This window comes from Canis lupus, chromosome 10 (genome assembly GCF_048164855.1).
Source record: "Canis lupus baileyi chromosome 10, mCanLup2.hap1, whole genome shotgun sequence".
Taxonomy (NCBI): Eukaryota; Metazoa; Chordata; class Mammalia; order Carnivora; family Canidae; genus Canis; species Canis lupus.
Window position 1 is genome coordinate 65849301 of NC_132847.1, and position 27453 is coordinate 65876753.

The window sequence follows — 27453 nt, forward strand, 5'->3', positions numbered from 1 at the left end:
TCGCTCCGTTATCGCTGACCGTTACCTGGGTGGGTGCCACACCCCAGGCCTGCGGTGAGGGAGAGAGGGGGCCCCTCAGGGAAGCTCGAAGGTGCTGGACAGTCGCCCCAAGTCACAACGCAGTGTGACCAGAGTTGTGATGGCGGCGGTGAGAGCCCCGGCGCCTCTCCGGGAGGGTCGAGGAGGGACCCCCGAAGGACCCCGCTTGGCGCAGCAGTTCGGAGGAGGAAAGGAGGCTGGGGCGCGACGGCTTTGAAGATGCGATGACGAAAAGCCCCCATCTGAAGGCGGCTTGCGGGCCACGCGGCAAAGCTGTCGGGGAGGGGCAGGGTGAAAGAGCTCGGGGAAAATGAAGGAGGCTTGACAGTTTTGAGTAGCTGGAGAGGAAGCCGACTCAGGGACCAAGACGTAAACCCCAGGGCAGGCCGTTTTGGTTTTCTCACTAATTGTGTCCCAAATGCTTGGAAAGATGACGATGACACTTAACCCAGACTCCTCTGGTTTCAACTGGATGTGGACGATGCACGGGTGATGGAGTTTTTTGCAAGCGACCCTCTTGCCCTTAACCTGTGTCCTGGGACAAAGCCACTGAATTAAGCATCTCGTCCTTTGCTCCCAAGTGAACTTTTTGGAGAAGTGTATTCCAGCTGGGGCAAAAACCATGGGTCTTGCTCATTAGGGTGTCACCTAAGTCCCTGGGCTGGGAGGGTGACTGTTTGGCTTGGTATGTCCCTAATCCCACCTCCCTTGATTGATGCATTTATGCCTTGGATCTCATGAGGTCCTCTCATCCTTTGGGGCTACATTCTTCTGGCTCTTCCTTGGAGCCTGAAACTTATGGACACACAGGGCTTCTACTAACCTGGTCTACTCCGGAACTAGGGATGCTTTGGCCTTGACTATATCTCCCTCAACTGTTTAATCCGTGAAAGAATTCCAATTCATTCCCAAACTCATCTCCATCATCATATTCCTAAAGTGGAAACTCGACTTTGAGACGATACCAACCTCCTTTGGTAAGTTCTTTCTCTCTCGGACATTCCCCCAACACCTGGGGCTAGGGCTTAGGGTAAGGAAAAGGTCTGGGGATTGGTTACCTGCATTTGGATTGCAGAAGGAGGGCATTAGAGATCATATAAGTTTGAAAGGGAGACTGGCAGGTCTTAAAGTTTTTAAAGAACAGGAGAGTGGCCAGCAGGAACTTGCTGTGCAGAGCGGGGACCCCAGAAGAGCTAGCTTACATTTCTGCTGCAGAGTCTAAAGGTTTGGGGATTTGTAAGCTCCTACAGACTATCCAATTTCCGTGCTTCGCCTTCATATCTCCGGAAGAGTCAGAGGGCTGTGGAGTAGTGCACAACCATAAGGGATGCTTATCAGCAACAGAATTGGTAATCTGCCCTCTTTTGTTCTAGAAATGATCCCCTCTTCTTTCTCCTTCCAAATCCGGAAATCAACATTCTTTGTGACTTGTATCTCCAGGAGCTTCCGGACAGTAGAGTTGAGGAAAGCATGTCTACCTGCATCCACCTATCTGGTTACAGGATCTCCCCAGAGAAGGAACCTGATAGGAAAAAAACTCCTGCTGGAAGCCACAGTATGAGAAGGTAGGGGAAACCAAGTCCTCAGCAGACACCTGCCACCAGAAGGTTGATAGGGGCAAGTTTTTTTGAGCAGTCTGTGCTTGAGGCTGTTGCAACAGAAGAAGCCAGACAAAAGGGCCTCTGGAACAATGTTCGGTAAGATTGAAACAGAGCCAAACTGAGTCTGGCAATGGTGGGGCAGAGACAGTCGGTGGAGGGGGTGACAGGCAAATGAATCAGTAGGATTCACAGAGTGGATGGGGTTTCGGTGAGAGATGAAAGTCTGGAGTCCTTACAGATAGGGTAGCATCAAAAAAAAAAAAAGAGAGAGAGAGAGAGAGAGGGTAGCATCATGTGAAGGGGAGGATCTGGTTGGGGAAGAGTATCTCGTATCTGAGTGTGTCGTTCCAGGAGAGAGAAGAAAGGGAGTCGAAGATAGTCTGTTATGATTGTAGCTCCAAAGGCAAAAAGGGATCTGGCGCCCAGTGATGAGACTGAATAAGGGGACCTGGGGGATGAGTGGAGGCAGAGAGCTCTTGCGGGGGAAAAATGAGGATGCTGGTAGTGGAGGTGGAGGAAGGACAGTGAAGGATTAGGCGAGACCAAGGCAAGGAGGACTCCCAGGCCCAGGAGACAAAGCCATCAATGGGAGTGGAGAAAGAGATGAGTGAGAATGTGGGAGAACCTCTCGTGGCAATAATAGGGTGAAAGGAGGGATAAGGGAGTGGGTCCCACTGGGAAGAGCAGGGCACAATGAGAAGAAAACAGGCTCTGTGGGAGCAGAGGCAGACACAAGCTAGGAACGTTGCAAGAGTCGACAGGACTCGCCCGGGTCCTAGAAAGAAAGGCTGAGAAATAGGTCAGAACTAAACAGGCTCAGCCAGGGCTGGTAATGGGTTTTCGAGAAGGTCTGGTAAAAGAGTGGAGGCCAGAGTTACAGAGGCTCAAGTAGAGGAGCTGCAGACACTAACAGGGCAGCACCTTTCACAGGCCCGCTGAACACAGGAGGTCCCCCTCCACCCTGATGCTCTCCCAACCCTCCCTGCGCCCTTAACTAAAACCAGGAACAGAATAGGGAACACAAGGGCAGCCCCGGTGGTGCAGCAGTTTAGTGCTGCCTGCAGCCCAGGGCTTGATCCTGGAGACCCAGGATCGAGTCCCACATCGGACTCCCTGCATGGAGCCTGCTTCTCCCTCTGCCTGTGTCTCTGCCTCTGTGTGTGTGTGTGTGTGTGTGTGTCTCTCATGAATAAATAAATAAAAAATCTTAAAAAAAAAAAAAAAAAGAATAGGAACAAGAGAGGCTGGAGAGGGTGAGGACACCTGAGGCATGCTGCCCTGCCCGTCCCCCCACATCCGAGACTCACAACACCGGTACGCCTCTGCCCTGGCTTATCCAAAGTTCATGTAACACCACTTTGCTTTTACAAAGACCTCCTTTAGGTCCTGTTCTTGCTGGCTGAAAGAAATCCGAAGAGGATTTTCACCTTCACAACAAAAGATGAAAAGCACAAAGTGTGTTGCCGTGAGCCCTTTTTTCGAATACCAACCCATATTGCCCTCCTACCCCATGCACACACCCTGGTAAGCGCTTTGCAGGTGTTCACTCGCTTCATCTGCCCCCTAACACTCAGGTAGTTCCAGATGCCACCCCACCCCCGCCTTTTGAAAGTTTGTGTTATACAGCCTCGCTTGTATGACAGACCTACGCTATCACCTGTTTTTGCTCCCCGCAAGAAATCCAAAGAGAATTTTTGCTTTTACCAAAAAAAAAAAAAAAAAAAAATAGAACAGTGAATATAGCGTTCAGCATTTGTGTTCAGGGTGCCCCCCAAGCAGCAGTGGTGGCAGCCAGAGGCGCCCCACCAAGCTTCCCCAGAACTACACTCAGCATCTCAGCATCAAGCCGCCAGAGCTCTGAGCTGAGTCTGTGAGCCTCTGTGCTTGATCTTGATTTGTTTTGTGCCTCCGTTAGCAAGATGTGCCCTACAGTATCAGAAAAGCCTAAGGAAAAAAAAAAAAGAAAAAAGAAAAGCCTAAGGCGTTTTTTGGGTGGTCTGGAAGCACTCGAATCATTTTCTATATAAATTAATGGTAATGCTTCTTTGCTTTATGACTTTTTTTTTTTTTTTTTGGCTTATGAAGTTTTCATAGGAACACACTACTTTGGATAGTGGGGGAAACCTGTACACCTTTAATTCACCAGCCCAAGGTTTGCTTTCTCATTCTGTTCCCTATGAGTTTCTCATCCTTCAGGAACAACCCCAAGCTGCGCTGGGACCCCAAAATCACACACCCCATCCTAGGAAGCTGGGAAACAGAAAAGAAGGGAAGAGATTAATCACTTGCAGAAAAGGTCCCATGCCACCACGACTTCTTTCTGGCAAGTTCCACAAGCTGGTAAAACAAGAGACTGAGTTACATGTTGAGAAAGTGAAAATTAGTTTGGCCTGAGAAACTGAAAATCTACCATGCCATTCATCAAGCTGGGAAAACAGACACAGGACACAGATAAAGCCAGCTGCAAAGTTAGCAGAAAATTCTCTTTCTCCCCAGGAAACACTGCAGCTGTAAACTGTCCTACAGACATTCAGTAGCATGACTATTACTTTGTTACTGAGAAATCTTGCTTTCCATCGTTATAGTTTATCAGAAACTTGACTTTTGAAATAATTTCAATAAGAACAAAACATCCTGCTCTTGTCTACAGGATCTAATTCACTTTGACACAGAGCAGCAACCTAGATATCCAACCCAGGTACAGATTCAGAGTAGAGGTTTGGGTGTACAACATTCCATGTTTATCTTAATTTGTAATTTCAAAGAAAAGGAGACCTGTGTCCCATTTCACCACCCAGACCTCACATTGCCCCTTTTACACAGAGTCCTCCTTTGCTTTAACTTATCAAAATACTGTTTTGTATAAATCTCACCTAAATGCCACCCGTTCTTCAAAACTGTTTCATACCTTTTCCCTTCCTTGGTAACACACCCCATGGTTCCTCTGGTGTGTGACCTCCATCATTGCAATGAGCCAATAAACCTGACTTTGTCGACTACAACTTTGCTCCTGGTGCCCTGATTAAGACATTTGGAGGTTCTCTTGATATTTGGTCAGAACTCTCCCTACTGAGCATTGGCCCCTGCGACTCACTAATAATGTGCATATCTGAGACTCCTTAAATCTCAAGACACTGGCGGTCTCCCTGTCTTGAATTGCGTGGTTTTATACTGAATTTCGATTCTGATATTGGAGAACCAAAGATATAACCAGTTTAATATTTGTCTGCTGGAATTTTTGGTTTCTCGATCAGACCTGAGTATCCCCTGGTGAAGTTTGGCTTTTAACACCATCGACTGCCTTCTATTTGTCTGCCATCTTCTGCTTGCCCAAGAGAACTTTCTCCAGTCTTCTCTGGGTGTGAGAAATTGGCTTTGGGAAAGATCTCTCCACGCATTCTGTGAGCCAGGTGGCTGCCGATTTCCCAGGCCAGCACGTAGAAGCAGCCTAACCTTAGGGCTGAGGACTTAAAACGCAAGTGATATTTTACCTCTGATCAACAGTCCAAAAATCTCTCTTGGGCTTGTCTGCTAATAAGCTTGTGCTAGCACCTGGCATAACTTCACTGAGGATAAACTAGAACTATAGTGGCCACTTGGGGAACTTTGACAGGAACAAGAATGTTCATTTGAGAAATGCCTCAGGTAAAAAGGGAACAGAAACTCTCAAGAGGAGATTGTATAACTGGTCTAAAAGAGAGCAGAGCGATCACTGTGATTAATGTAGAGTTCCCCTCTGTTTCCACTCTGTAGGGATTAATAAACACTGGCTTTTAATTGTATGACTTGATAAAATTGTCAAGGGCTTGACTTACTGTTTAAACCTGTAATGCCTTTGTCTTCGGTGTCTAGTATATATGAAAAAGGTTTTCCTGCATCTAAAGTTTCTCCCTTCTCCTTACAGACAGAGATAACCTTTACACTGATAATTTCATATTTGTCTAAAGCTATTCAACTTTGTTGTTATCCTATCCTCTTCGGTTTTTCCCTCACTTAGGAAATTCTAAAAGATCAATTGCTCAGAAAAAAAAAAATCATTGTCGTTATTTTGCATACTAAGTAGTCAAAAATATGTAAGAAAAAATAAAAATGACAGTAAACTATTGTGCATTATAAAATGTAGACAAATGTATTTAAATAATAGCCTTCATTACTGTAGCAATGAGAGATCTTAGCTTCAGTCTAAGAGCTTTTAAATAAGACTTTAAGATTATTTGAATTTTGTTTCGTTAATACAAAGTTTATAAAGTATATTTTTTTTGAGTATCGTGTAATTTTCTCATAAATTAATTTTGGGCAAATTGGAATGAGTTAATCATATTGATTAAAGACAACTCTGTGTTTATAGTGCTTTGGTTTATTACATAAAGTTACTGCTCTGGTTTTATTATATATTAATGCTAAGGCAATATTCTAGTTTATATGAAACTAAGAATAAAACTTCAGGATTTAAACTTTCTAAATTTTGTATATTGGTTTTATGGGACAAGAAAAGAATCATTGTTGAAGCAAACTTTTTAAGATTATAAAATACGAAATTGTGTTTAAGTGAAATCATAGGACAGATGTCTTTTAAAGGGTTGTGATCTTGTAAAATTCTTACAGTACTATGAATCATAAAGATTTAATGTTTTGGCTAAAATTGTAATTTCTAAATACTTAGGCAAAACGGTAAGACTTTAGAAAATGTTGCATTACTTGATATATAACATTTGGATACCTGAGCAGTTTCTAAGCTTTTAAATATATATAAAATATATATAACAGTTTTAATTTATCCTTGTTCATATACATTACATAAGGACTGCAGATTAATAGACAATGTAAGTGCCTTTGGACAGTGTTTTTATTCTTCCTCCTGAAAGTGTAAAAGATAATCTGAAATGCGTACTCATAAAAATCTGGTCAATTCTTGCTTTCTTACCTTTTAGTTGTCCTTGTGTCTGGAGAAAACAAAAGTTGGTCACCTTGATTAAATGTAGTTGGAAATAAAAATGATTAAGACTATATATTTAGTATGAAAATTATAGAAAATATGAATGTGTATATAAGATCATGAATATGGTTTATCTGTTAAGGAATTTTTTTCAGATTTTATTTATGAGAGAGAGAGAGAGAGAGAGAGAAAACAGGCACAAGCATGGGGAGGGGCCGAGGGAGAGGGAGAAGCATGCTCCCCACTGAGCCAGAAGCCCTCCTGGGGGCTCAAGCCCAAAGGCAGATGCTTAACCAACTGAGATACCCAGGTGCCCAAGGAATTTTTATTTTATTAAACGGTAATTCGCTGTAACATATACATTTGTTTTTATATTCTAAGCTAAATCATGTCTTAAGGTTAAAATTAACTTTATTATATATACATATTCTGTATGCCTACATAAACATATAAAGATACACTCATAAACTTTAATTCTATAAATGACAAAAAGACAATTTCAAGGATATATTCCACATTGATGGGTGTATTCACAGCAACAGGCTTCTAAATACCTTACTACAAATTGTAACACGGACAGTACACAAAAAGAATAAAATTAGGGTTCCCTTTCCATAAAATGCCCCAGGGTGTTTTGGGCCTAGGTCACAGGGTTCTCTTTGGAATCACCAAAATATTCCATTAAGTCTCTGTCTTATCATTCACTTGACTAGTGACCCAAATTTTCTTTTCTTTAAGTTACAAGATGAGACAGCAAAGAAAAACTGCACCTGAACCTCAGTGAGAAGGCCCTTACCAAGTACTGTTAACAACTAACACAACAGTAAACTTGTGCCTCCCAAGTCAGAAGACATAAACCACACCGAGTCCCTGGGAGGCTGTCCTGAGACCTCTAACAGCGACATCTGAGGATTCATTCCAAAACAGACAAGGGCAGGAAGTTGCCCCTTCCACGCAAGACCATTGGGACCACAGTGGTGACTGCCTCAAGTGTCACCATCCTTCAAGATCCACCAGATGAGACCATCAGAACCACCCACCACGGTGCCTTCATCTCTATATATTTTTGCTCCTTTGTTCTTCCCTCTCTGCAGAGTTAAGGTTTAAATTGTTGACCCTTCTTACCTATTAACCATAGTAACTCCAGGGTCTTTATCTTTCATACTTTTTTTTGTTTGTTTTTATTTTACCTTAGTCACTCCTCCGTATGAGTCCAAGGCCAGGCTGCACTTTGTTTATGATGTGGCTACAACACGCAATTACACTGTCTGCTGGGTTTGTACTTACTTTTCTTTGGGTGCCATCCAACTTCCTTTGCTATCAATAGCATGGAATTAATCAAATTATTTCCTAGGAGATAAGACTCCACCAAGAAGTGAGCTGGGGGTGAAAAAATAGGATAACAGGTCAAAGAGAATTCTAAAACCCCTGTCACCTCATGCATGGAAGGGAAAGTTTGGGGTTCTAAACAAAACAATGCTCAGAAGCCTTTTGTTGAAAATTAGCTTTTCCACCCAGGTTTTCACAAAAAGAAAGCCAGCAGTGATAGTAAAATGAGTGACAAGGAGGTGTTTTGAGAAAATGGGACACAGTGAAAACAGATGGTCAGAGGCCACTGAGGGAAGATGGGCCCCAAAGAGTACTTAGGCAAAGAAGTAGCAGAGATCAACATGCTTCTGGAGAGTCCACAGAGAATATGGAAGCCAGTGTTATGGAGTCTGCAGAGGGTCTGGAACTTGGGTGTCTGCAGAATCCAGACTGCAGAGAAGGTGGAAACCAGAGGTAAAGGGGCTGAGGAGTCAGTTATAGGTCTTCCGAGGGTCAGTGAGAGGTTGAAGGCAGAGATTGAGCTAACTCCCTCAGAGGAATGGTGGCAGTTGTGTGGCTCTAAGGCGGCAGCAGCATCTTCCACAGGCTCCCCAAACAGCAGAATGTCAGCTTCCATGGCCACCACATCGCACAACTCACAGTGGGGGATCTTGATAAAATGGTTGGCACAAACTGCCTATAATGGGGAGCTTGTCCAAATGGCTGTAGAAGACGAGAGAATTAACCTAAAGTCAGTGAGCTGGGATGAGGGCCTGGTAGAGGGCCCTGGTAGAGGGCCTGGAAACACACTATGTCCCCCCCACACACACACACACACATACCAGACTTCACAATGTTTTCCTCATTCCTCACACCAAGGCTTGCTTTCCCATTCCCTTCCCTAGAGGCTTCCGAGCCAACATCAACCCCAGGTTGCACTGGGCCCTGCCACTGCATAATCATCCTAGGAAGAGGGACACAGGAAAGAGGGAAGAGAGAGTCCTCTCCTGTTCCTTGGAAAAACTTGTCCTGTGCTTCATCAGATTCTTCCAGTCATCCCCTCCAATCTGAGCAAGAGCTTGGATTACTTACGGTGAAGAGAAGAGCAAAGTGATATTTTAGGAGTCTGAGCGGAATGATCCTTTGTGGCACACTCTTGGCAGACTAAGACTCTGGGAGCCCCCAGATGAGTGCACAAGGTAAAGTAGTCCGTGACAGGAATAGGAAGGCCTTTCCCAGACATTATCTTGTGCGATCCTCACAACAACCCTGTGAGGTACGGAGACCAGGTGACACCTCAGAGTAGGAAACTGAAGCTTGGGGAAGTCAGATAGCTTGTCCCCAACCAAGACCTGGGATTTCTGCCTCCAGAACAAACAGTGGTTCTAGTGGACCTCACACGGCTCCCCCGTGGGCCAGATCCCCAGCAGAACAGGGAATGCTTGCTGTGAACCTCCCCTCTCAGCGCTCTGTTTTCTAACAGGGACTTGCTCTAGGAACTGCCCTCCTCAGAGATTGTGGACCTGGGTCACCTGGTTAGGTGAGATTAAGGCTAAACCTTGGGCATCCCACGGTTGACGAGACCAAACCTTGCCTTTTAGTGCTACACCTTTGTTCCTCTTTTTGACTCTGCACTGATCTTAAGAGACTAGAGTGAGTGGCTGGGGCCAAATTTTCCTTCTCTTCTCTTGAGGTTAGCTGCACACATTCATTATTCATTATTCATGGATGATCTGGTTTTCTATATTAATAGAGCCCTTGGATCCATCCCTGTACTTCACGGTAAGGCGGACAAAATATTGTCCACTTTTCCTTCTGCAAAAATTTCAAGAAGAGTTTTCTGTAGTCATGCTCAATTGATTGTTCAGTCTCTATCCTCTTCAGATAAAGGACACAAATGTCCCTGAACAGCAAGCTCAGGTGTACTCCTTCACATAAGGCTTGACCCTGATGATCGAACTTGGGCTCCGGCGTCTGATTCAAGGCTTTCAAAGGTTAGGAGCATTGTTCTTCCTATCAGCCCTAATGCAAAGGGGACCCTTGGCCCAGAGATAGACCTGAATTGGGTTCTTGACTGATGAATAGAGTCGAGGGACTTTCCTGAACTCTCTTAATAATCCAATCTGTGGCCGGTGACTCACTGTTGTCAGGGTTCTATCATGGAGCCCTCTACCACACCCAGATAGGGGGTCTGTGAGCTTCCAGTATAAACCCCAGTTCCCAGTCCTACCCCTACCCTGTACCCTCATCAATATTCTACTCTTTCCTGAGAGTTTCCCTCTCAGGTGGCTCTTGTATCAACATAACTAATCTAGGCAAGTAGAAGACAAGGTTCGTCTCTGCTGGGGGCCGGCCTTAAGATTCTTTTGCTAAATTGACATGTCTTTTTTCCCTAAATGTTAGTAAATTCTGATTCCTCTTTAAATAGTGGAGAAACAGAACAAGGAACCCCACACTCACAGAAAATATAAAATGGAACTAGTGCCCCAAGGCTCACTGAGAAGCATCTGAAAGCAGAGTTTATCTGAAGTGCACAGAAGCCTCAAAGAGCTGACACTGAGAATATACCCTCTAGACTAGACTTCCAGGTCACCCACGTGGAGTTATGGAAGTGACGGTGTTTTTGAGGTGGAAGGGGGTCCTTAAAGAGGAAGGTGAACCCACAATCCCTCCCTACAGCATCCAGACTAGTAGATCTATTCACCTCTCCCTGGGCCTTCTAAATCCTTTCATCTCTCTCTGGGCCTCAGTATTTTACCAATTCCATCCTTTCTTCATATCATAAATACACTTATGCCTCCTCCAACCCAGATATTAGCTGGGTTGTCCCCCTTGGTCATCTCAGCTTTGATCCTACCCATTATATAGCCTTTCAAAATCTGAAGTTCTTTCAGGAGTTTTTGCTAATTCCCGGGGATTTTCAATTCTCAGGATTTCCTGTTCTCAACTCCAAATTCCTACCCAGCATTAATCCGGACATAGGATACAGCTCCGCCTTCATGTTTACCCAAAAGAGTCCACTTTCACATAAAAGCATTAGTGAGCAATGTAGCCTTCACAAAAAGATGATGAAGAGGACTGGAGAAGACCTCATTCCTGGCAAAGAACTTTAAAATCCCCAGCTGCTGAACTAAGCTCTGGCTTATTTCCTTGCCTGAAAACAGACTTAGCCTGGGGCAGCCAGTCCTCTCCCACCCAAATGATGAGGCTTTGCCAAAACTGGCAGCTAAAAACAAGCATGAAGGATAGATGCTTAGTTAACATGGCTACTGGGATATTGTTGCTTTTCAGTCCGTTCAGTGAACAGAGAAAGTAAAAATATACAAACCTTGAGCTGATATTAATATATCAAATTTAATACAGGACTTTTACTTTAATTTTTATGTGTATCCGCTTTCCCTCACAATGAGAAGTTTGGATCTTAACATTCTTAGTTGTTCTTTCCTAATATATAAAATTATATGTTTCAAGATTATAATACAGGGATCCCTGGGTGGCACAGCGGTTTGGCGCCTGCCTTTGGCCCAGGGCGCGATCCTGGAGACCCGGGATCGAATCCCACATCGGGCTCCCGGTGCATGGAGCCTGCTTCTCCCTCTGCCTGTGTCTCTGCCTCTCTCTCTCTCACTGTGTGCCTATCATAAATAAATTAAAAAAAAAATTTAAAAAAAAAGATTATAATACAAATATTACTTCTAAAAATAAAACTATTAAGTGAAGTTTGCAATTACTCGCTGGTCTTTTTTCCTTAGAATATACCTTACCAAGAAAGTATACCAGAAGAACATATAGCAAAGTCACTAGAAAGAATTCTTTTCGCTGTGTGGTTATGTAACCAATTTGATAAAGAGTTAAGGTTATTTAAAGATTTTATTTATTTATTCATGATGGACACACAGAGAGAGAGAGAGGCAGAGACACAGGCAGAGGGAGAAGCAGGCTTCATGCAGGGAGCTCGATGCGGGACTCGATCCCGGGACCCCAGGATCATGCCCTGAGCCAAAGGCAGGCGCTGAACCGCTGAGCCACCCAGGGATCCCCAAGAGTTAAAGTTATTAATTTCAATTTATTTTCAATTTTAGGGGTAGCTTTCTTTTCACTACTGATTTTAGTCTTCAGAAAAAAACAAAACACATAGTTCAAAAGTCAAAAGTAAATAATACTTAAGAGAAGTCACGTTTCCAACCTTTTCCTTTGATTCATCACTAGAAACAGAGACGATAGCCTGGCTTTTATTTCTTCCCTCAGGATGAAAGAATGTGAATAACAGGAAAGAGCAGAAACTAGAAAGACTATGGTTCAAATCCACGACTGTTTGAAGCTGAGCATCTATTAGATATTTTAAGACTTGATTTCCTCACATGAAAATGGGAATAATGATACCCATGTCCTAGAAATAATCTACAGATTAAATGAGATAACATGTGAAATGCCTGGTCCATAGTGAGTGCTCAGAATATGAGAGCTATTCACTAGAAAAAGATTAGTAGGACTTCGAAATTTTAGACCAACAGGTCACCCCATTTTGGTGTCCTTTATGTATAATATAGAAATAATAATGTATGCTAATAGTCTGGGACAGAGCTCAGAAGATCAAAACAAAAACGTATATTTGAAGAGATATAAAAGTAAATATTTTAACTACTTGAACAACAACAAAAAAGAAACAGAAACAAAAAGTAACTGAACTTGTCTCGATGGCAGTGTTGAGGTAGACGACCAAGAAAGGCCATAAGAAGAAAATTCAAACTACGTTAAGGACCGAATGTTTGTGTCACCCTCAAAATTTATGTCAAAACTCCCAAATTAGGAAGCAGAGCTTTTAGGAGGTGCATAGGATTAGATGAGGTCATAAGGGTAGAGCCCTCATCCTAACCCTAACCCTTATAAGAGTCAAGAGAGCTTATTCTGATCTCTCTTTTCCCCCATGTGAGGACACAGGTAGAAAACAGCTGTCTATGAACCAGGAAGCAGGCTCTAGCCAGGCACCCAATCTGCTAGTGCCTTGATCTTGGACTTCCCAGCCTCTAACACTGTGAGAAATAAATGTTTTTAAGTCACCCAGGCTATGGTATTTGTGTTATAGTGGCCCAAACAGGCTAAGAGTTTTTTAAATAAGAATGCAGAAGCAGAACAAACATCTGTGATACAGCCCTACATGAAAGGAATAAAATCCTTAAAAAAATGAAAAACTCGGATTGAGTCCAAAAATGAAACCACAATCTATGCTGTCTATGAACTCCATGCCTAAAGCGGAGACCCAGAAAATTAGAAAAGCCAAGAGAGCCGATAAAACAATAAAATAACAAAAGTAGCTAAGTAAAAAAATAAATTCACAAAATCACGAGTTTCCTAAATTCTACTTAGGGACTTAAAGAAGAGAAAATTTGTTTGAGGAGAGGAAGGTATACATTATTGTAGGATGGAAAGATACAGTATTATAAAGATGCCAGTTTCCCCTAAATTTATAAAGGATTACAATTATAATGAAAACACCAACATGATTTCATGGTGATTTGAGTCAAATATTATTAAAATTAATATAAAAAGAAGAAAACATAGGAACATGGTCAGAGATATCCTGAAAAATAATAGTCATGAGGGGGGCAAGTGTCCCAAAGGTATTAAAATATTTTAATAAAGTTACAGTAAATAAAACTATATGGTATTGACACAGAAATATATAGGAATGTGGGTGTGAATAGTCCATAAATTGTCCCAACCGTGTATGGAAATTTAGCATCTTGTAACAATAGCATGGCAAATCGGGGAGTAAAGATGGGATGTTCAACAGAGTTGGGGCAATTGTGTAGGTGTTTGGGAGGAAAAACTGGCTATAATTGGCTCCTTAAATAAGTATTTTTTAAAAGATTCTATTACTATTTATTTAGAGAGCATAAATGGGGGTGGGGCAGAGGGAGAGGGAGAGAGAATCTCAAGTAGAGTCCCCACTGAGGGTGGAGCCCAACAGGGCGCTGGATCTCATGACCCTGAAAACACAACAACCTGAACTGAAATCTAGAGTCAGATGCTTAACCAACTGAGCCACCCAGGAGCTTTTTATGCTTTTTTTAAACATATAAAACATAAAAAGCTCTAGAAGCTTAGGAGTGTGAAAAAGCATTTCTATGTTTTAAAAATATTTTAAAAGTGTAATAGCAGAGCATGCTTTTTATAATAAGTTCAAACAACACATAAATGTATAAATCCCAAAGTGGAAGCATTCTCATCCCTATACACCCCCACTCTGTGGAAGTTGGCGCAGTTAACAATCTGGTATGTATGGAAAGACATTTTAAAGCATAACCTGAACCCACAAAAGAACTGATTCGTGGGACAAAGTAAATAGGTTTAATATTTTTATATTAAAATAAGAGGCAAAAACAAAGTCAAAAACAAATGACCAACTGGGAAAAATCAGAACTCCAATAACAAAGAACACCCTTATTTTATGCGATGTTCTTACAAACCAATGAGAAAAAGAGGATTAATTCACAGCCGTTCACACAGAACCGTATATGGAAACTTTTCAGCTCACCCATGAAACACAAATGAACCATGAGAGCATCTCTTCCTCCCCTAAGAATAGCAAAGTAATGAAAATTGAAACTAACGCATTGTCTGTACCTGTATTAAAATAATACTGGGACCTGCATATTTTTCTTTCTTTTTTTTTTTTTTTGGACCTGCATATTTTTCTATCATTATGCTAAACAATAAAACTAATGTAACTGTTCATTCCAGGAAATGCATTACTCCTAGAAGATGGAGTGCTAAATGACTAAAATGATTTACTCATCAGGACTAAATATTATCATTGGTCAAGGTTTGCTGCAAGATCTTCGCGTTGTTGTGCCCATTGATCCAAAGCCATTATGCCATAAATTAAACAATCCCGATCAATTCCACCCCTTGCAAGACCTAGCCAAGTTTGTTCCTCCCTTGGGTACCCTCTCTCTGCCCTGCTGGCTGCTCCCTACATTTGCTATTTCTATAAGCTTTAAAGCTCTCTTTTACTCTTATTTACTAATCACCTTTTACTAGTTAACAATTCTTTCAAAATTTGCTCAAATTACTAGTGTGGCTTAAGCTCCTAACTAGACACAAACTGGTGTGCCTACCGACTCTGCAGATGAGGGCCAGTACTTGTTTTGTTATGCTCCCCTAACAAATTATCACCAATGTAGGAACTTAAAACCACACAAATGTATTATTACCTTATAGGTCTGCAGGCCACCAATCCAGTACAGATTTCACTAGACTAATCCAGGTATTATCCGGCTGCATTTCTTTCTGGAGATGTTAGACAAGACCCTGTTTCCTGTTCGTTGGGTAATGTTGGCAGAAATCAGCTAGCTTCTCGTGGTTGTAGTACTGAGATCCCCATTTCTTTGCTGGCTTTCAACTGAGACTCATTCCCAGCTTCCAGAGGCTACCACATTCCTTGGCTTCCTCCCCTTCCTCCCTCTTCAAACCAACAATGGAGGGTTTAACTCTTCTTTCTTCTCTTCCACCTTTTCTCTCCAACCCAGCCAGGAAAGGTTCTCCATTACTGATGACTCTCCGATTAGATTGGGCCCATCCAGCTAATCCAGGATGATCTTCCCATCATTTAATCACATCTATAAAACCCTTTTGTCATGTAAAGTGACACTCACAGATTCTTGGAATTAGGGTGTAGACATTTTTGGGGGGACCGTGATGCTGCCTACCACAAGGTCTGTTCCCCCAAAACCTTCAAAAGCAGTTATTAATCTTTCCATTCTTGACTCATCTCCCTAAAAGAACACTAGAGAAACCTGTTGATCAAATGAAGTTTCTAGACATAGTGCAGGAAAGGTCCAACAAGTCATATGCATTGCTATCACATTCAAAATTGAACTCATTCCCCCATCTCAAAACCAACTTTTCTTCTAATGTTCCCTACCTTCGCACCAAATATTCTCCCCCTGCCCAAGTCAGAATTCTGTATTTATCTCCATAACCTGCACTCTTCTCTCCTTCCCTTTTCCTACTATCTGTGTGCTACTACCCTCATTCCTCTCACATAGCAGTTACATCAACAACTTCCTGCTTCCGCCAGGCTCCAGACTTGTTCTCTTAGAATTCGTTCACACTGCTACCAGAGGGCTCGAATTAGTTAGCTCATGCTACTATAAAAAAATATCCTAGACTGAATGGCTTAAACAACAGAAATGTAGTTCTCAGAGGTCTAGAGGCTAGAAGTCACAGGTGCTGGCATGGTCCATTTCTGGTGAGGACCCTCTCCCTGGCTTGTAGAAGGCCGCCATCTCGCTGGTCCGCATACGATGGGAGAGACAATGAGAGCAAGCTCTCTGGCATCTCTTCTTGTAAGGATTCTAGTCCCATCATAAGGGCCTCACCCACATGACCTCACCTAAAACCTAATTACCTCCCAAAGACCTCATCTCCAAATTGGGGGTTAAGTCTTCAAAATATGAATTTGGGGGAGGGAAACAATTCCCTTGACATTGGCAGAGCTTTTTCCCCAAAAGCAAATATCTTGCCTAAAATCTTTCTATGGTCCCCCTGGGCTTTTGAGTTAAAGTCCAATTAGCTTGGCTTTCAAGATCCTGCATCATCTGTCTGAACCTACCTCATCTTACACATTGCCTTACATATTCTGGGTAACTGACCATCTCTGCCTCCTAGAACGTGTTGCATTCTTTCCTGCCTCTGGGCCTCTGCTTTTGATGCTCCCCTCAGCCTCTGTTGGCTAGATCCAATTCTTCTGCTTCTCCAGGGAGGCTTCTCCACTAGCCTGGGCAGCTCCTGGTCTAGGTCTGGTGCTACCCCTCCGAGGTACTCCCATTGTACCCTGTGTTTCCACTTACCCCACTGCCTGTTATTCTTTGTCTTTCCTAATAAGCTAGAAGTTCTGAGGAAGAGCTATTATCTGTTTTGTTCAACATTGCACTCCTATTGTCTAGCTCATTACTTCATATATGGTAGCATGTAATACATGTTTGTGTACATTTGGATAGATGGACGGATGGATAGACGGATGGATAAATGTGCTGCATTTGAGGTAACTGTCAGGCATCCAGGTAAAGCCATCCACTACACAGATTCGTGGACATGGAGTTCAGGAGAAAGGTCTGGATTAGAGAGAAGCCAAATTCAGCCAAGAACACATCATCAGCTTTCTCTTAGAAAGGTCCACTTTGGAAAGCTCTTGAGTTGTCAAGACTACTGTGCCAGACCCTAGTTCAAGTGTATTTATCTTCATCCTCTGGGATAATCTTTCCCACCAGGGCTTAATACCTAGCCCCCTGGTATTCATGGTGCTGAATTTATTGCTAACTATGAGTTGTTTCCCAGCTACTTTATTATAACATTACTCTCTGGAGTAGTTATCCTCATTTTACAGGTGTGGAAATAGAGGCCATGAGAGTTACCCTCCACAGTGATTCTCAAGGACTATAATCAGTGTTACGGATACTGATCTTCCTTCTGGAGCTGCACTGATCAATACCCTAGATATTAGCCACACATGACTCTCCAAAATTAAATTTAAATGACTAAAATTATGTAAACTTCTAAATTTACTTCCCCAATTGCCTAGCCACATTTCAAGTATTCAATGGCCACATCTGGCAACTGTGCTAGTGCACAGAAAGTTCTACTGGGCTCTGTAGATCCAGAGCGCCTTCCTATATGGGAAGCCAGAAGCTAAAACTACACTTTCCACATTTCCTTTGCAGGTTCTAGATGCAGATTTTATTTACCAATTAGATACCCTTCTAGGAGTTTGGTGAGGCAAAAATAAGATAAACATGGGGCACCTGGCTGGCTCAGTCGGTAGAGCATGTGACTCTTGATCTTGGGGTTATGAATTCAAGCCCCACACTGGGCATAGAGCTTACTTTAAAAAAAAAAAAAAAGATAAACACAATCATGAGGATGTCAAGCTTTTCTGCAGCAGGACACTAGTGTCTGTTCAGCTTTTTACATGCCAAAGGCAGCCGTGGCACCAGCACTGGCCTTGTCAACAATGTCAGCAGTTTTGTGATTCCCACTGCCTTATCCCAACTCAAACCTGCAGTGGTAGGTTCTTGAACTCAATAGTTCTGGAGGCTTAACAGGTCGTAGCTTTCCAGGTGCGTCATTACTGTAGTGTTCTATACACCTACAGGCCCAGAATCAGTTCCCCCAACACGCATCACTATATTGTAAGCAAAATTTGGTAAGATTTAATGTGTTAAAATCTCTTCCTGCTTAAAATATCCAGAATGGATACAAAATTTTGATGGATGTGAAACAAAGCAGATTTACAACATAGCTCTTGTGTTTCCAGATCATCCCTTTGCTTTCCAAACTCTATAAATGCCATCCAGTCTTCTGACAATTGACAATTAAGTAGCTATGTACTTGATGGCCTCTTGAGATTGTTTCCCCACTTTACTCTCCAAGGCATTGCTTATGCCTTTCCATCTGAAACTTAACCCACCTGAAAGAATGAATTGTGGTCAACAATATAACCTAATTCCTTGACCTGATCCAAGCATGCTTATAGATTACAACTGCACTGTAATAAAATACACTGCATAGAAAGCAAATGTTTGTAAGTCCACCATGCTGAGTGGCATAGATTGTCTCAGAAAACAAGCATGTTAGTGTAAATTAGTTCAAGCAGCTTGCTTTCTTATTTATTCCTTTGTGAAATGAGCTAGACTGAGCAGTTGGGGGATTTGGTTGAAATGTAGGGGAGGTGGCAATTTGTAAGGAAGGCATAAAAGCATAGAGCAGGGAGGGCACAAGGCATCATCACTATCATGACTTTCCTTGCTCACTAGACCCAGAACTCAGACTGTGAGTTATAAAAGGTGTCTAGGATCTAGCCTGGGTATGTGTCACCATGAATCACATTGGTTCTTTGGAAAAAAACATGATCTCAGTTCCAAACAACAGGAATGCAAATGAATTGTAGGGTCATTTTTATAAATTAGGTACAGCCTGTACAGCTTCATGCCAGCCCCTACCTGCATGAAACAGCCAAGCCCATTCTATTTATAAACTTACTTTAAAACCACCAAAGCATAGTGAGCACTTATTTTCAGAAACAATCCTAGCTTACTGGGAGGGGCAGCATGCCACAGAGTAAAGCTCCTGGACCCTGGAGTCACAGTGACCCAAGATCAAATCATATTCCCGTCATAGGTAAACTGTATGATCTTGGGCAAGTTACCTGATCTCAGTTTTCTCAGCTATAAGATGGGGGGGACCCCTATTCACAGGATTTTTACAGGATTTTTGTGAAGGTTATGTGAGACAGCTGATTTCTACTTAGGAAACTGTCAGGAAAGGAAAAGTGATAGACCAAAGCTCTACAGAGAAATTCATGCCCAGTCCAGTAATTATCCAAAAGGGTGGGACATCTTCCTGCTCTGGCCTGGAGTCCTTCTAGTTTTGCTCAAAACATCACCCACTTCCTATTGCGCTTCCCCCAATAAAGTCAGAGCAAAGGATAAACTTCTACATCTAAAAGACCCCCCCGCCAAATACAGTAGATTAAAAGAGAGGGAGATTTGTCGCTACGGTCCCAACATACAGGTTAGCAAGTGTCTTTTCACCATGTGGCCATCCAGGAAGCCAGGTTCCCTCCATCCTCTTGCTCCATCACCCACCAAGGACATCATCCCTGTCTGCATGGACACGGCTAAGTCACAGGCACGTTCATCTTCCAGCTAAAGGGAAGAGGGAGGGGAAGCTGCTGCAGGATGTCAGTTTGTTCATTGAAGATGACCCAGAAATGCCATATAATACTTCCACCCATACCTCATGGGCCTGAACTTAGTCACCCGGCCACACGTAGCTGCAAGAGAGGCTGGCACGCAGTCTCCGTGCCGCAGAGCCACGTGCCCAGCTCCAAATCCTATCAGAGCGGAGGACTCTTTTGCTAGACAGCTACCATCCTCTGCCACAACCTTCCTCTTGTTTTACTCTTCTTCAACAACACTTGGCTTGTCCTTGGTCTAGCCATGAGCCTTTGCCACCTATTAAATTGGGCCTCACTTAGTGGAAGCTTCCTTGATGTCGTCAGTGAGATATAATTGACCATTCTGGTTCTCTAACTCTGATGAAAAGCTGGGCCCCCAAAAAAGGGAGCAGGCCAGGGCTCTGCCCGAAGCACCCCCAGCTGTTTTCTGAAAATGGTATTTTGATGTGAGGGGCCTTCTCCCCCAGGAGGGTGAGAGATCCTGGCTCGGCTGTTCCTGGAAGTGACTCATTCCTGCTCTTGGTAGAGAGAGCACAGTCACATTGTTTCTGCAAAAAGTATGCTCCTGTGGCACCACAGACAGGTCCATTCCTCTTTAAGTGACTCTCAAAGGATCAAGGAGGTACACAGTGTGAAGTTCTGGATGTGCCGAGCTGCACGTTCCTCAACAAGAATCTCCGGTGGTGTGGAGAGAGCACAGGACCAGAGGCCGGGGATCTCACGATGATCTCAGCTCCTGCACTCGCCAGCTATGTGATCTTGGGCAAGTTGCTTCCCAACCCTGGGCCTCTGTTTTCTCATTTAAAATATTTGACCAGGTCATCTCTAGACTCTTTGTTCCAACCCCCCAGTTGTCCATGACCTTTTCTTGTCCGTTCCTTATTCGGAACACCTCAGCAGTAACTATAGGGGAGATACCTCTTTCCTTCAGCAGTAACTATAGGGGAGATACCTCTTTCCTTCTCATTCATTTATCCTATGTCCATTACCTGAGGTGGGAAAATCCAGGATCTCCAAAGGGACTGGCCCTATGCACTTCCTGGGGACCAGGACCTAGGGCTGGCCCTTTGTTGGGGCCAATCCCAGACACATGTCAAAGGAATGCTAACATAGTGTTGACTATTGTCCCACAATCCAAGTCCTCAAGAGACAGGGAGACAGTAGGTGTGAAGACAAATGAAAAATGGATGCAGTGGTTGGAGAGATATTATCTCCTTAAGCTGAGACTCTGTGGACACACCCAAGACATGAGGTGTCCCGACGCATAAATACTTGTTTTGCAGGGTAAAATGACCAAAGCCATAGGTCTCCACAAAACCCTGCTCTGCGATGACTAAATAAAAGAGCAAAATGTAACTGGGAGCACCTTTCTCAAGCTCTCACCTGGCTACCAAAATTTCTAGCTTTTCTCTTTTTCTTAAAAATAAATCTCATTTGGGATAAATAAAATAAAATAAAATAAAATAAGATAAGATAAGATAAGATAAAATAAAATAAAATAAAATAAAATAAAATAAAATAAAATAAAATAAAATAAAATAAAATAAAAAAACCTCATTTGGGCAGCCCAGGTGGCTCAGCGGTTTAGCGCCGCCTTCAGGCCAGGGCCTGATCCTAGAGACCGGGGATCGAGTCCCATGTCGGGCTCCCTGCATGGAGCCTGCTTCTCCCTCTGCCTGTGTCTCTGCCTCTCTCTCTCTCTCTCTCTCTCTTTGTGTATCTCATGAATAAGTAAATAAATTAAATAAATAAATACATCACATTTGAACAGATAGCACGTTTTGTTGGAGGAAAAATTGCAAGGCACAAAGGGGTGTCAAGTAAAAAGTGAGCTTTCCTCCCACCGTTTCCAGGGGCCTCAGTTCTCACCAAAGCCATCCTTTCCCAGACGGCACAGGTCCACACCCACGACTCTGCAACTCGGAGTGAGGTGGGGAGGGGGTCTTCACGGTTGCCTTAGTTTTTATGGAATCGCCTTAGTGAGAATAAATTACACTTAATATTTAAAACATCTGTGTGGGGGCACCTGGGTGGCTGGGCTGGGCTGGTTAAGTGTCTGCCTTAGGCTCCAGTCATGATCCTGGGGTCCTGGGATCCAGCCCCACGTGGGGCTCCCTGCTCAGCGGAGAGTCTGCTTGAGATCCTGTCTCTCCTTCTTGTGCTCACTTGATCTCTCTCCACCAGCTTGTGCTCACCTGATCTCTCTCTCTCTCTAGTAAATAAAATCTTAAAAAAAAAATCTGCATGTTGCAAGTAGCACGTGGGCGAGATGGGACTGTAGCTCTCTTTTTCACTTGTCGTTCAGCCCTGGGGTGATTTCATCCATGCCGTTGGTTTCCTCACCTCCAATCTGTCATCCCCCAGGCCTCTGCTGCTGGCCCCCCTCCCTGGCTGGCGCCTGTGCTCAGATTCCAGCCACGTCTCTCCACCTGGAGTGGGTCCCCCAAACACAGGTGCACAAGGAATTGGTCACTTTCCCCCAAACCTACTCTTGGTGGCCTCTTCCCAGGCTCCAGCCTTTCCCTCTCACCCCCGCTGGGGATGGATGCTCTGCTCCTCGGGTCAGTTGACTACAGTCACTGGAACCTCTGGAAAGTCCCTTCCTTTCCTGCCCTCGTTGGTGTCAACGTCCCTCTCACTGCAGCAGATACACATCCGACACCCTCTGTGTGCCAGGCACCGTCCTAAATGCCTCATGAGTATAAACTCATTCTGTTCCCACAATAACCCTATAAGGGACATATATATCCCCCCATTTATAAAAGACAAAACTAGGATCAAAATGATAAATAGTCCCATTCCCTAAGCTCGCCAGACTCTACGGGCCTCCTTTTACTAGATTTTCCACGGCTTCTTCTGCCTTCAAGACCCAAGTCAGCTGTTAACTTCTTCCAAGAAACCTTCCCAGAGTCCCCACTATTGGTTGCAATAGTCTGGGACTTTTAGTCTCTACCTTCCCCCGTGTAAAATACTGCCAGATACAGTTACAGGAGACGTATTTATACTGATGAGTCCCTGTTCGCTGGAATTCCGACTTAACTGGGCATCTTTCTCATTACTTGCTAAATCGGACAACCCTACCCCCGTGAAACCATAAGCAGCTTCACATCAGGGCTTATTCATCCTCATGGCCCACTGACCCACCCCCCCCCAGGGGCTGGTGCAGAGCCTAGACCAGGTCACCATATTGACCTGAAGTTAGATGCTTCATGAGTGGTGACTTTGCCATGATGGTTTTTGCCATCCATCCCATGGAGAATGATATATCCCTTAGACACCCCCCAAAGCACCAGACACAGGGCTATGTGCACAATAACTGAATCCCACAGGTCTCTGAGCCTCACTTTTGTCATCCTTAAAATGAGAATAATGTTCAACACCGACCCACGCACCCACCCACCCCTCTTTATTCTAGGCTGCTTGTGAGGAGAGAATGTCCCAGGGAAGTTGCTTTGTGATGGAAAATCAAAGCTGCACAGTGGTTAAAGATGACTGATACTAACATTAGCTCTTCTAACTTAGTGATAGAGAAACATACAACCTTTATCTCACTTGATTTTAATAGTTTTTTAAAGATGATATGTATTTATTTTTACTTTTATTTATTTATTCACAAGAGACAGAGAGGCAGAGACACAGGCAGAGGGAGAAGCAGGCTCCATGCAGGGAGCCCGATGTGGGACTCGATCCCGGGACCCCAGGATCATGACCTGAGCCAAAGGCAGAGGCTCAACCACTGAGCCACCCAGGTGCCTCTCGATCGTTTTAAATATTGAAGGCTACCACTTGCTCCCTAAGGAACAGCATGGTATTTGGCAACCTAAACACCAGGGGGAGGTGAAAGTTCAGACAAAGATGGAGAAGGTGAGAAAAGCCAGGTATTCCCCGATAGCCAGGAAGATCAGAGGCAAGTATCCACTGGAGACAGGAGCAGATGCAGCCTAGATACTGCACTGAGGAATGCCCCCGCAGAAACCCCAATCTCCCAGGCCAAGGCCAGGAAGCTCACTCGAGACTGCCAGATGGGTTTCCATACTTCTTTTTTTTTTTTTTTTTTTTAAGATTTTATTTATTTATTTGAAGGAGAGAAAGTGAAAGAGCACAAGCAGAGGGAGACGGAGAAGCAGACGCCCCACTGAGCAGGGAGCCCGACTCAGGCCTCGATCCCAGTTCTTCAACATCATGACCTGAGCTGAAGGCAGACACTAAACCAACTGAGCCATTCAGGTGCCCCTACTTTTTTTTTTTTTTTAAGCATTTCATCAGTTTAAGAAAATAAGACCCCAGCCAATGCCCAAGTGCAATGCCATGCCCGACTTCTTCACAGCTTCCACATCTTCAAGCTAGTACTGAATCCGGCCATTTCCCCAAGACCTGGGTCACTAGGAGGGTTCCTCCTTGGTTTCAAAAGGAACAGGCTGCAAAAATATTCTCCTGTCTTTATGTTCCCCTTCCCCAATCTCCAAAGATTCATCTGGTAAGTTACTTTCAATTTATTGAGCCAGAGCTTTAAAAATTCACTGGGGAACCAGCACATATCACTAGAGAGTAAAGTGGGTGGACAAATGTCCTTAGAGGTGGAAAGATGATGGCTGGTTCACGTAAAACTTGAAATTCTTGGAGGAACATTAGAAAAACTGCCGGCCAACACTGAGACTGATCCCTTGTTCCAAATCCCTTTGAGGTAGAAGACTGGGGACACCTGGGTGGCTCAGTGGTTGAGCGTCTGCCTTTGGCTCAGGTCATGATCCTGGGGTCCTGGGATCAAGCCCCCCATCAGGCTCCCTGCTCAGCGGAGAGTCTGCTTCTCCCTCTTCCCCTCACCCCACTCTTGCTCTCTCTCTCTCTAGGCTCTCTCTCAAATAAATATCTTTAAAAAAAAAAAAAAAGGAGGTAAAAGACCTTGAATTATTTGGTCTCTATATGCACATAGCTGGTCAATCAAGTAATTGTCTTAATCCAAAAAGCACGCCAGCAATCAAGACCTTTCCAGTTGCATATGTGGACTTTTTTTCCACATAAAACTGCCTCAGTTCTCTGATCTATTTGAACCGATCTCTCTTAGACTTAGTTTTACAAATGTTCCAGTGGTTTAATTCATTTAATTTATAACAAGCACATAACAAGATGCTGGCTTCCTTCCCCTTTACACTGACATTCTTTTCATTTTGTGGAAGTCTGACGCCAGAGTCAGCTTTTCTGTACTTCAGTGCTTTCTTAACTACCTTTGTAATCACACACAGGCATTAAGAGGGATTTAATATTCACTAACGGGACGCCACATGTCCCAGTTTGTTCGTGACCCCAGAGGCCTCTGACTTCCTGCTAGGCGAAATCATTGGGGAACCAGGTGCTTTCTCCTTCTCCACTTCTGTTTCTCCCTCTCACACTTAAGCTTCATCTATAGTGGCAAGATGAAGTTAAAAAATTCAAACTGTTCAAATCAGATCATTCAACCCAAATTGTCCTTGCAGGAATTTGTTTATGTCTCTTGGAAGTGAGAGTAGGAGCTTACTTTTTTCACCTAAACTACACTGATAACCACTTCTGTTGGCAAACCCACGACCAGGGGAGTTTTGCTTCAGCAGAGTCTGTGTGTGCTCCTAACCCCAAGAGTGTTAGTATCTCTATGAGCCTCAGGCTCCTTCTCTCTGTAAAACTCAGAATCACAGTTCCTACCTTGTCAGGTTGTTGATGAGATTAAACGAGACGATAAATATAAGGACTGCTGCGTGCAGCAGGTGCTCTGTACATATTTAAAAACACATTTGCGCGTACGTACAACACACATTGTATGCTGGTCGGAACATTTATGTTGCTCTTTACAATTCATGAAATCCTTACCTGCATCTTCTCTTCAATCTTCAGAAAAGCGCTGGGAAGAAAGAACAGGGAGCTCAAGAGCCGGAGGTTAAAGGAGGTTCAATGGCTTTCCCAAGGCCGCACAGCGGGACAGAGGCGATCTGTGTAACCCCTAACCTCTCCCCGGCCTCTGCACCGACGCCCCATGCCCCACACAGCTGCAAAGGTACTGGCTCTCAGACTTGGTTGCACACTGGAATCACCTGGAAAATTTAAAAATGAATGCCAATACCTCATCCCACCCACAGAGATCTTTTTTTTTTTTTCTTTCAGATTTTATTTATTTATTCATGAGAGAGAGAAAGAGAGGAGAGGCAGGCAGAGGGAGAAGCAGGCTCCATGCAGGGAGCCCTACGTGGGACTCAATCCTGGGTCTCCAGGATCACACCCTGGGCTGAAGGCAGCACTAAACCGCTGAGCCACCCAGGCTGCCCCCACCTATAGAGATCTTGACTGAATTAGGCTAAACGTGTAGTCTGGATGTGAGGATGTATTTCTTTCTCATTCCAGCTCTTCATTTTCAACTAATTTTTTTTTTCTTGTAAATGTAGATCCACGGGCAGTTGTGAGAAATAATATAGATGGGTTCCGTGTACCTTTTAGCCAGTTCTCCCCGCCCCCCCACCCCCCACCCCAATAGCAACACCTTGCAAAACTACAGTATAACACCCTAACCACAAGACAGGCGTGCGTGTGGTCGAGATAGGGAACAGTCTCACCACCACGAGGACCTCTTGCACTTTCCTTTTGTAGCCACGGCTGACTCCCTCTACACACTCATCCCTAACTAATCTGTTCTCCATTTCTGTCATTTTGTCCTTTCAAGAATGTTGTATAAATGGAATCACGCAGTCTGTGACAATTTAGGATTGGCTTTTTTTTTTTCACTCAGCAAAACTCCCTGGAGATTCATCCAAGTTGTTTCATGTTTTAATAGTTCATTAAAAAAAAAATTTGTTGAGTAGTACTCAAGGGTATGGATGTGCCAGTTTACTCAACCATTGAGAGACATCTGGGTTGTCTCCAGTTTCTGACTCTTAGGAAGAGAGCTGCCATGAACACTCGGGTATGAGTTTTTGTATGATGAGGAGTTTTGATATCTCTGAGATCAATGCCAAAGTATAATTGCTGGGTGGTATGAAATTTGCATGTTCAATTTTATAAGAATCCAACCTACTTTTTAGAGCGGCTGTACCGTTTTATGTTCCATCAGCAATGCACAAATGATCAAGTTTTTGACACAAATTTTTCTTAAAAGCCAGTCTGGTAGATGTGTGATAGTTGTTTTGGGGGTTTTAATTTGCATTTATTTCCCTAATGGCTAGTGATTCACCCTAGTGAGTGTCTTTTCATGTGCTTATCTACCAACTGCATATCATTCTTAGTGAAAGGTCTGTTCCTGTCTTATGTCCATTGTTTAAATTGGATTGTTTGTTTCTAACTGTTCAGGTTTGTCTTTTGTTTTTTGTTTTTTAATTTTTTTAACTCTTCAGTTTTGAGAATTCTTTATATATTCTAGATGCTTGTCCTTTGCTGGAAATACGGTTTGCAAATATTTTCTCCTGGCCTATAGATTGTTTTTTTATCTTTTTAATTACCATTACTTTTGTAATTAATTTTTAATAGGTTTAGATTTACAGAAAAACGAGCAGATAGCACAGAAAGTTTCCATATACCACCCCCCCATCCACCCATCCATTTGCCCTATTATTTCATTTTGCGTTAGTGTGGCCCATTTCTCATAATTAATGAGCCAATACTGACACATTATTATTAACTAAAGTCCATAGTGTTTTATCACTGAATTATCAGTGAATTATCACTGAATAATGTTCCACTGTATAGATGTATTTATCCATTCATCTGTCTAAATAACATCTCAGTTCCTTCCAGTTTGGGGCAATTATGAACAAAGTTGCTGGAAATATTTGTGTGTAGGTTTTTATGTGGATGTAATTTTTTTTAAA

The 27453-nt window shown here is 43.3% G+C and overlaps 1 long non-coding RNA gene across 4 annotated transcripts; it reads left to right on the forward strand.

Annotated features, from left to right (window-relative positions):
• LOC140641836 (uncharacterized) lies at positions 1–27453 on the forward strand. Of its 4 annotated transcripts, none has more exons than XR_012038452.1 (4): positions 1–1016; positions 1480–1604; positions 7315–9878; positions 25493–27453. It is a non-coding gene; the product is annotated as an uncharacterized lncRNA (long non-coding RNA). The 4 variants fall into 4 exon arrangements; XR_012038451.1 differs by lacking the exon at positions 25493–27453 and adding an exon at positions 12133–21176; XR_012038450.1 differs by lacking the exon at positions 25493–27453 and adding an exon at positions 10816–11775.